At 38.6% G+C, this 9,139-nt stretch overlaps 1 protein-coding gene across 1 annotated transcript in view; it reads left to right on the top strand.

Moving 5' to 3' along the window:
• The first annotated feature begins 4,285 nt into the window (after positions 1 to 4,285).
• Positions 4,286 to 9,139, top strand: part of LOC121632723 (SH3 and multiple ankyrin repeat domains protein 3-like) — a 42,443-nt gene continuing 37,589 nt past the window's right edge. The window contains exon 1 of the mRNA XM_041974425.1: positions 4,286 to 4,575. The gene's annotated coding sequence lies outside the window, so the exon portion shown is untranslated. The remainder of the gene's footprint in view (positions 4,576 to 9,139) is intronic.

The raw sequence follows: 9,139 nt of genomic DNA, 5'->3' as shown, positions 1-9,139 counted from the left end.
TATTGTTGATTTAGTACATTATTCCGCTGCTGAGTTTGGAAAAAATTGGGCACCCCAAATTTGCATAGATACTAAACCCTCAGCTTTACCCAGTGAGACACAGATGGTAATGCAGTGAGCCTTTGAGCTTGCCACAAACAAACAGGCATTACCAAGACCCATAAGCACTTAACTGCCAAGGTTTCCATCATTTGACAACAGTGTCACCATCAGTCCAAGCTGTGCATATTTTAATTAAAATTACCTATTTATTTAAATACTTAAATTAATTATAATTACTGTATAATAAATAAATACACATTGATTCACAGCATCTAGGTATGTAGCACATTGCCTACACAGTTTTTATTTGTTTAAAGTCTGAGAGGAGGAATGTCTCACATCCCATTTTGTACAGTGTGCAGTGTGAAGAGAAATTGTGAGAGAAAAGCCACCTTTTGCATTGTTTTCCTTTAAAATGGGACGTTTGGAATTTCATTAGATCTAGCTTGGTAGGCTGTATAAAAAGTCTATATTATATATGTATATTTCTACGGCCCTCGTATGTGGAACAGCCTGCCTGAGGACGTGAGGGGAGCACCTAGTGTGGATATTTTTAAAAACAGACTCAAGACCCACCTTTTTAGTTTAGCATTTTAATCATTACTTTTATTATTACTATTGTATTTATTCATTTCTATATTCTTAACACACAGGCTGTATTCAGCTTCTATTTATTTATCATTTATGTATTTGTTTTATCATTCTGATTCTCTTATTTCACGGGTTCTCTTATTTTATGGGTCTTAGCAATATTACTATTACTGTTATACCCAGGTTGGTTTTTAGATTGTTTTAGATTTGGTTTTACAGTGTTTTATCTCAGTGTTTCCCCACACCACTAGACCAAAGAATTTACGACAGCATTTCCTTGGTCCTTTTAACTTGCTTTTACCCTCTGTGATGTGTGTGTGTGTGTGTTTGATGGGAAGGGGTGGGTGGGTGGGGGGGGCACCTTTCATACATACAAATAGCAACTCAAGGTGCTATATAAATAAAGTTTGATTTGATTTGATTTGATTTAAAGTTCATTTTACATGTTGGAGGTGTAGTGGATAAATGGCAGACGGCATGTTCACATGTTGTAAACCCACATGGGATCATTACTGGTGCACTTTTGCTGTTTAAATGAAAGCGCGAAAAGGGACTGATGTCTAACAATTTCTCTTCACACTGTACACTTCAGACTTTCAGTACAACTCAGAGTCCTGTTATCTGCAAGAAAACTGTAATAACTGCAATTGTGTCAGTGAGGAACAAAAGGCTGACTATAAAGGTAACTGGTTGACAACTTTGTGTTACAGTGTAGGAATATTCCCCTCATTATGAAGGTAAACCAGACAAAGATGATGAGTTTGAATTTTACAAGGACCAGGAACAAGCCAAATCCTGGGTGAGGAGCTTGAGGGGATGGAGGATTGCAAATACCTTGGTTTTTACCTGCATAACAAGTAGAAATGCAGTTGTCTACTAAAATTTAAAGAGCAACCGTCTTCTTGACATCCTTCAGTGTCTGCACCGAGATGTTAGACATTTTCTAGAAATCTGTACTGGAGAGTGCAATCTACATAGCAACAGTTTGCTGGGCAACAGCATCAGAATGAACAAACTGATAAAAAAAATAAAAAAGAAAAGAAAAGAGGCTGGCTATGTACAGTGGACTGCTCTGGAGCCGCTGGAGCTGATCATGCAAAGAAGAAAGCTGCAAAAGCTGTTTAACATAATGAACAACACAGCATACCCTTTATAAATCAAGCAATCAAACAACAAAGTGCCTTCAGTCAGAGGCCTCTCCAGCTCTGCTTTAACAAAAAGCAGAATGTGCTGCCCAAAGCTTTAACTACATGATGACTTTTTTTTAAATGTCATAGTTATCCACCATTATTTCAGGCAAACACCCTTGTCTTGTCGATTTCTACCCTTTATATACCCTTTAATATATATCAGAAGGCAAACGCCTATATCGACATCAAACTAACTGAGTAGGTTGACATGTACTTATACCTCAAATGAGTTAACAAACTTTCACAACTCCAAAAATCTGGACATCTGATTTTACTGTGAGTACCCTGGTCTTTTAATCATATCTTACCACAATCAGAACAAATGGCACAGGTTCTTTAGAGACAGAGTTAATGGTTATCAGATACTTTCTAATAGTTCCAGTGATGCAGCCCCACTATCAAAGTGTACACAGTTAATTCTTTTGAGTTTTGTGCCAATCCTCAGCACACTGCAGGAAATCTGAATGAGTAACAATAAATACTGGAGACAGTTTTTTCAACCCTTCAACAAACAACACTGAGTTTCTTACTTGGCCTGCCAAGAGGTCAGACAATAGCCTTTAGACAAGAGCTATTTGAGGAACTGCTTCCTTAATCTCATTCCCAATCACCCATGCCAGATTCCCAACTATAACAGCCAGCAAGGTTTTTTTTTCATTTTTCAATGATTTTATCACATGTGACATATTGTAAAACAAACTGTGCGCTGGCATGCAAAATGACTCTAAAACCAATTCAAGCAGCGTTCAAATGAGCAATTTTGGATAAAAACACAAAAACAAACTGTTACTGCAGGGTCTTAAAAAAACACAACTTGATGAACTGGGAAAATAAGACTATATATGCAAACTCTATTCTGGTGTTTTAAAATACTCCATGGTTTTGGTCCCTGCTCCACTACAAGAAAACAGGTTCTCACAACCCCATTACTGCTCCATTAGGAGTCCATTCATGAATTTCACCATGCACATGGAAGAGAAACTATACTGACCATGCAACTGATTTTCTCTTACATTCCATTTTCATTTTCAAGATATCAAAACAATTAATAAAAAAAAATCATAATCTATATAAATGAAAACCAAAGTCAGTAATCAACAGTGAGGTAATTGGTAAGTCCTTTTTAAATTATGTATTGTAATGTGTTGCATGTGTCAGACAAAGGACTCAAAATCAGGGCACAGGTTAAGATGGCAAGCAGATTGAGTTTTATTACGGACTTGCAAACTGAATGTCCTTTAAAGTAATCCGGCCAGTATCAGGCAAGCTGGCAGATTAAGGCAGTCAGGACAGCAGATTACTGTGCAGCTATATTAGTCAGGTTGGCAAGTCAGACAAACTGGCAGGGAAAGGTTTTTTCTGAGGAAAAAAAAAAAACCAACAACACAGGGAAAATGAGTTGAATCAGGCTGAAAGGGCTTTCCCAGGAAAAGCAAAAATGAGTAACCCTGCATGATCACTGCCGTTGGCTTTACCCTGTTGCCTGATCTGGAGATAAACGGAGGAGCAACCAGAGCAGCAGCTGTCGAAAAGATGGGACGTAGGTGAGAGGCTGGGGAGAAACAGCCAGGACCCAGATGCCACACCCTCTGCACACGCACACGCACACACACACACACACACACACACACACACACACAGGCAAAGAGGATAAAAATGCACAAAGGGAAAAGAAATGGTAGGGAAATTAAAAAAAAAAAAAAATGAGGGGGGGGCAAGAATATTAGATGAGGATCCTTCAGAGCAACAAGGATATTTCTTTTGCTGAGTTTTTCAAAGGTTATTTTCTAGCGTGATAAGCACAACAAACAAAATACTTTTCAGCTCCACTGCACAGGGATTGGGGCGACAGTCCCAGCAGAAAATATCTAACAAACAAGAGAACAGAACAAAGATGCAGCAGCCTGGAAAGCTCGTTCAAAGTCACACAGCACTCTTAACACTGCACAAACATGTAGCTGCGAAAGTTGTCATAATATTTCATTTTGAATTTAAAACTAATAAATGCATCAACATTAAGAGTCCAAATTCAGTCCTGTTATATCTTTTTGACGACCTCTAAACATTACAAAGACAAGGGAGGCCATGACGTTTCCCTTGTCTTGAAGAGAAAAGGTTGAAATCATATCATATGACAAGAGTGTTTGATTGAAAGAATAATGAGCAAGATGTTGGAATATGTTGAAAAGTTGGAGTGAAGAAGGTGGTGGTGGTGTGGTGATGTTGGGGGGTGTAATGAAGAAAACTGGAGATAATTAAAGAGAAGAGCAAAAACCCAGAGAGCAGCTGATAGATAGATAGTGAAGAGTCCACAGAAGAAGAGGAAGGAGAGCGAAGGAGAGGGATCAATCTAGCAGCTGAAGTGAGACTGGGAGAGAGCATGGATGTGTGCGTAACAGAGACACACAGGAAGAGAGAGAGCAGCTATACCAGAGCACAGAGGGGGTGAAAGAGTGTGTGTGCGTGTGTGCGTGTGTGTGTGAATGAAAAAGAAAAAGAGAGGCTGCACAATACAGTAGCTCCGGCTGGCTCAAACTGATGCATATTTAAGACTACAGGGCATAAAAATGTGACTTTGAAAGCGGAGAAAGAAAATCACTTTTTTCTTATTTTCCCTCATTTATATTTTATCAGCTGGATCTTTCTCACAGTTTTTTTAAACCCGATCCTTTTTAAACTCTCTTCGTGGCTTATCGAGGAGGTCACTGCGGATACGACAAGGAGTAACACAGCCTGAACTGCAGATTGAAAGGTATGTACTTTTTATGTTAAACGAAAGTCATGTTTTTGGTTGGACTTGACCTGAAGCACCATGTGTATTCCATAACAAAGCAAAATGATTAACTATGTTTACAGTAGTATGAATGAAAGCAATAACAGATTTTTTTGGATGAACTCTAAAATTATAATAAAGGAGAAACAGAAAGTAAAGACCACACACAGAATGAAGAAACGATCTTAAGCAGCTTGGTGAAAGTCACGGTGCTTTACAATAAGAAGGGGTGCTGCTGAAACTGTGGCACAGAGAGGGAGGCTATGTGTCCTCTGAGGTCTGGTTCACATGTTTTATGTAGGTGGGGAAGAAAAGCAAAGTGGGACAGGAAAAAATGGACAACGATCAGAAAGCCTGCGTAGAAAACTCCTGTATGAGTACCTTGATTGTTGAGAAAAAGCCTCTCCGTTATGTTGCATATTGGATTTATGAGATGCATCTTTTAGAATCCATAATGAAAACGTGTGCAAAAGAAATCATGTTTAAGTTATATTCTAACAAAAAGAATGGCTACCAGACATTTACTACGAGACTCAGAGGGCAGTGATGCTGGAAAAACGTAGGCATGCATACAGAACCCAACTTTATAGCCATAATTAAATCCCCTGTGACTAGTAAGGACCCTGTTTCTAGCAGATTACTCCATGTTCACTATGAATCATAACTCTGTAATGCAGTATATTAAAAATGCTTCTCACAGTTACAAAGTGGGTTATGACCTGGTGTTTGTCAGCAGTATGTGCACAGATGAAAAGGGGAAATGACTGATGTAGATAGTTAAAACTCAATTTAAAAGTTTTTAAGAAAAAAAGTATGCTTATGTAAAACCTACATTTATGTAATGCTTATGTTAATATCACTCTGATACTTACAGTACTGTAGTGCATTTCAGAGAGAAAAGGTGCTGAAATTGAAAGGTGAGATGAATCAAATCTGAGCTCATTAACACCCACATTTCACACACTTCTTCAACTCTAACTTGTGAAAATTGTTGCCTGCTCGCAGTGTTTGTGATGTCAGCTGGTGGAAAGGTGGAAATCCCAGAGAAGACGTTCGCACACATGCAGCTGCAGAAATCCAGTTTATTACAGGTCTTAGCTGTAAAAGGATTTTAAGATATTAGCTAGTTCTGTGCCCCAGTGGTGTGTCCCAGACCTGCACTCTTTCATCCTATAAAACATAATTGAGTGTGTTTCTTAAGACCCGCCACACACGTTTTAACGCAAACCAAGCAAAACTATTTCCCACCAAAGAATTGCACCCAGGGGAATGTTTTTAGAAAAGAAAATGAAAAAATATACAAACTGGGCAATTTAGAGTAGAGTGGGCACAGTAAGATTAATGGCTCCCTCACAATACAGAACAATTGATCATAATTGAAGAAAGAGAGCTGTGTGACGTTATCGCTGCCAAAAAGGGACTGGAGAGATTATGATTATGTGTGGCTAATGCCAAAAGAGAATGGGATTGTGAAACAATTGAGTGCAAGATGAAAGACACCAAATTGGCTGGACGGTCTGATGCAAGTGTTTCTGATTCAGAATTTCAACCACAACTGCCTTCTTATTTTCACTGCAGCTTGTCTTCTCTCACGCTGATCTTTCCTGCCTGATCTTGTTCTGTCTTCTGCAACTGCTGCAGGAAGAGCAGGAGTCAGTAACAAGGCTGGACAGAGCTGCATATGTGACAGCACTACATGCTCCACCAATTCTCTAGAGTTTGGTGTGGAGAGATGGCAGGACAAAAGACAAACATGCCAAGGGAATATTTCCAGCGACAACTCACCGCTGTGGAAGAGTACAGCTCAGCTCTATTAGCTGCAAGCTGCTACTGTGTTTCTGAAGCTGAGAAGCAAAACCCACAAAAATATTCCTTTAATCTGTCCCACAGGAGTCTTAAACTGGGATGTAACAGTATGGAGTTATGGGGGGGGGAAATTAAATGAGCAAAGTATAGAAATTCATTATCTTGCTATTTATGGACAAACACTGCAAAATATGCAGAAAGAAACAATTTAGACCATCATCTGTCTAAAGCTCAGTCATATAATCAAATATCCTTGAGAAGTAATTTTATGTTTAAATAAAAATCCTTATCTGATACCATTTTTAATGAACTCTAAATGTTTATGGAAGAGGTGGAATCTAATTGTTGTGCTCATTAAGAAGGAATATGAAGGAGAACTGTTTCCCCTGACTCTGCAGGCTTTTCATTATTACATATGGAGAGTTTTCCCCCAGGGGGAAGATCTGGAGGATTGCCTTAAGCCTTGAAAATAGAAGCCAGCAAACTGCAACACATTATAAAAAACTCAAACACCCTCAGCTGTAGAAGTCCTCAACCCAACCTCAGTTTAATGATTTTAGACTCAGTCATCCCAGGATCTCTGACAGGAAACACTGTTGGCAGATGTCAAAGCAGAACACAAGTTTGATTTATTTCTTGTGCTGTTTCAGCTCTGTAACACTTCTGTTCCAGATGTAATCCAGTGCCCGCTTCACACCAGTTATTTGCTGATTTTGTCTCACCTGAGCTCTGATGACAGCCAAGGGAAAGTGTAAAAACATGCTTGCCTCAAAAACTCTTTCATAGAAAGCATACATTTGACACTTTAATTGTTTTTTCCATCCAACACGTACTGATAAGAGTGCTTATACAGAAAATGAACTGTAAGTTTTTCTGATGTTTCTCTTCCTTTCTTGGTTTCCTGTCTGTTTGAGATAAACGCTTATTACAAAATCCTTTACTTGGAATATACATCATTAATTGAGGTTGAACATTTGTAACTAAAGGTAACAGATAAGTATGAAAGTTTTTCTAGTGTGATGAGCCAATTAAGCTCCATTACAATGACGGTGGACAAACCGTAATTGGGCCTGAAAGATATCAACATGGTCCTCACTTTGTCTACCATGTCTAACAGAATTTATTAGCATCTTGTTGACTTTTGTCTCCCAGTGTTAACTTTAAATAAATGGACGTACAAGGTAAGTGAAATTGTCACTAGTGGGCAAACTATTTGTGGTTGTTTACTTGCCATAAAGTCCTAAACCTGCTCTCATCTGTGTTTGTCTGTAGTCTGCTTTCACTGTATTTGAGGCTTGAGGTGTTTTTGTTGTAAAACATAAAAGATGTCCTTGAAAAAGTAACTTGCTCTAAGAAATTCTGTGTCTGTCTTATAAGAAATGTTTTGGTCCTTCATCTGCACCTTCTTCCTTCTTCTTTTGAAGAACCTGCAGCACAGTTTCCTTTGAACTCTTTGATTTCATAACATTTTAATGCATTTTCTGTCAAGTGGTGTGTGGTGAGTGAAAAGAAAGCATGTGCCATATGAAATAAAATTAAACAGAAGCCACATTTTTAGAAAGTCAGGTATGTTAACTGTATGTTTGGACGTGTCCCAAATGATCATTTCCTTCTATTGTAGCTGACATAGAGAAAATTAGTGGGCATTGACACCAAGTTTGGAACAGGTGCTTCTACAACCATGTGTAGATGGATGACTTAAATTGCAAATGAATTCCCACACAGTTAAAATAAATACTAAACAAAACACAAATGGCAGCAATTACCTCTAAAACGTCATGAAGAATACAGAAATGCTCCATGGCATTAATTTAGCCTACTTATCATTATTATATTAAGCCAGAAAATAATTATTTTGAACTGTATTTTGTGCAGCTTTCTTCAGTCTTTGAGTGTAGTTGGTATTTCACATGGGGACCATCTAGTTTATTGATCAAGTCAAAGGAGATTTGTGAAAATAATACACTGTTTCAGTACGCTCAGGCAGTAACTAGGTCATGGGATACAACATGTAAAAGAAAAAGCCTGATTTAGGGATTTTTATTGTGTGTTCAACAAGGGAATTTGAACTACTGCACCAATGTTTACAGGACTTTTATATATAGCGCAGGGGGTGTTCACTCCTATATCTGTGCTGCATTGAGGTCTCCCAGCCCATCCAGCCAAGTTTAGCCCAAGCAAGGCCCTCAGTGCACGTTCAGCCTGACCCAATTATATCCAGTCTGAGGGGAAAGATAGCCCACTTTGATCAACGCAAGACTGCCAGCCAAGCTCGGGATAACTGGTCTGCCTCTTTATGCTGCTTTTTAATGGATATATTTTTCCAGGATAAATAGTTCTGCTGCTCCTAAAAGAGTCGGCAATTGTGTAGGCACTTTCATGCATGTTTGAACCCAATAAGGCAAACTATGTCCCTTTTCCTAAAATAAATAAATAAAACAAATCAATCAATAAATAAAGGGAGCTCCTGAGGTGATGATGGGAAAGCCTGAACTGGAACACAGATGAAAGGAGCAGGATATTTACTGTAAAATGATGCTGGGAGTAATTATTTAATCCATTGACTTCACTGCTGATTAACAAGGATATCAGTTTTTTATTTGATTAGCATCAGATATGCAACTGATTAAAAGGCATCTGTTTGTGCTTGATAGAAGCATTGCTCCACCCTCTAAGGGAAATGCCAGAATCTCCACGGGAACAGAGCATGAATACTCCTTGTACCGTTATCCGCCAG

This window comes from Melanotaenia boesemani, chromosome 21, assembly GCF_017639745.1.
Source record: "Melanotaenia boesemani isolate fMelBoe1 chromosome 21, fMelBoe1.pri, whole genome shotgun sequence".
Lineage (NCBI taxonomy): Eukaryota > Metazoa > Chordata > Actinopteri > Atheriniformes > Melanotaeniidae > Melanotaenia > Melanotaenia boesemani.
The sequence above is the reverse complement of the archived record's forward strand: the minus strand, read 5'-3'. Positions and strand labels throughout refer to the sequence as shown.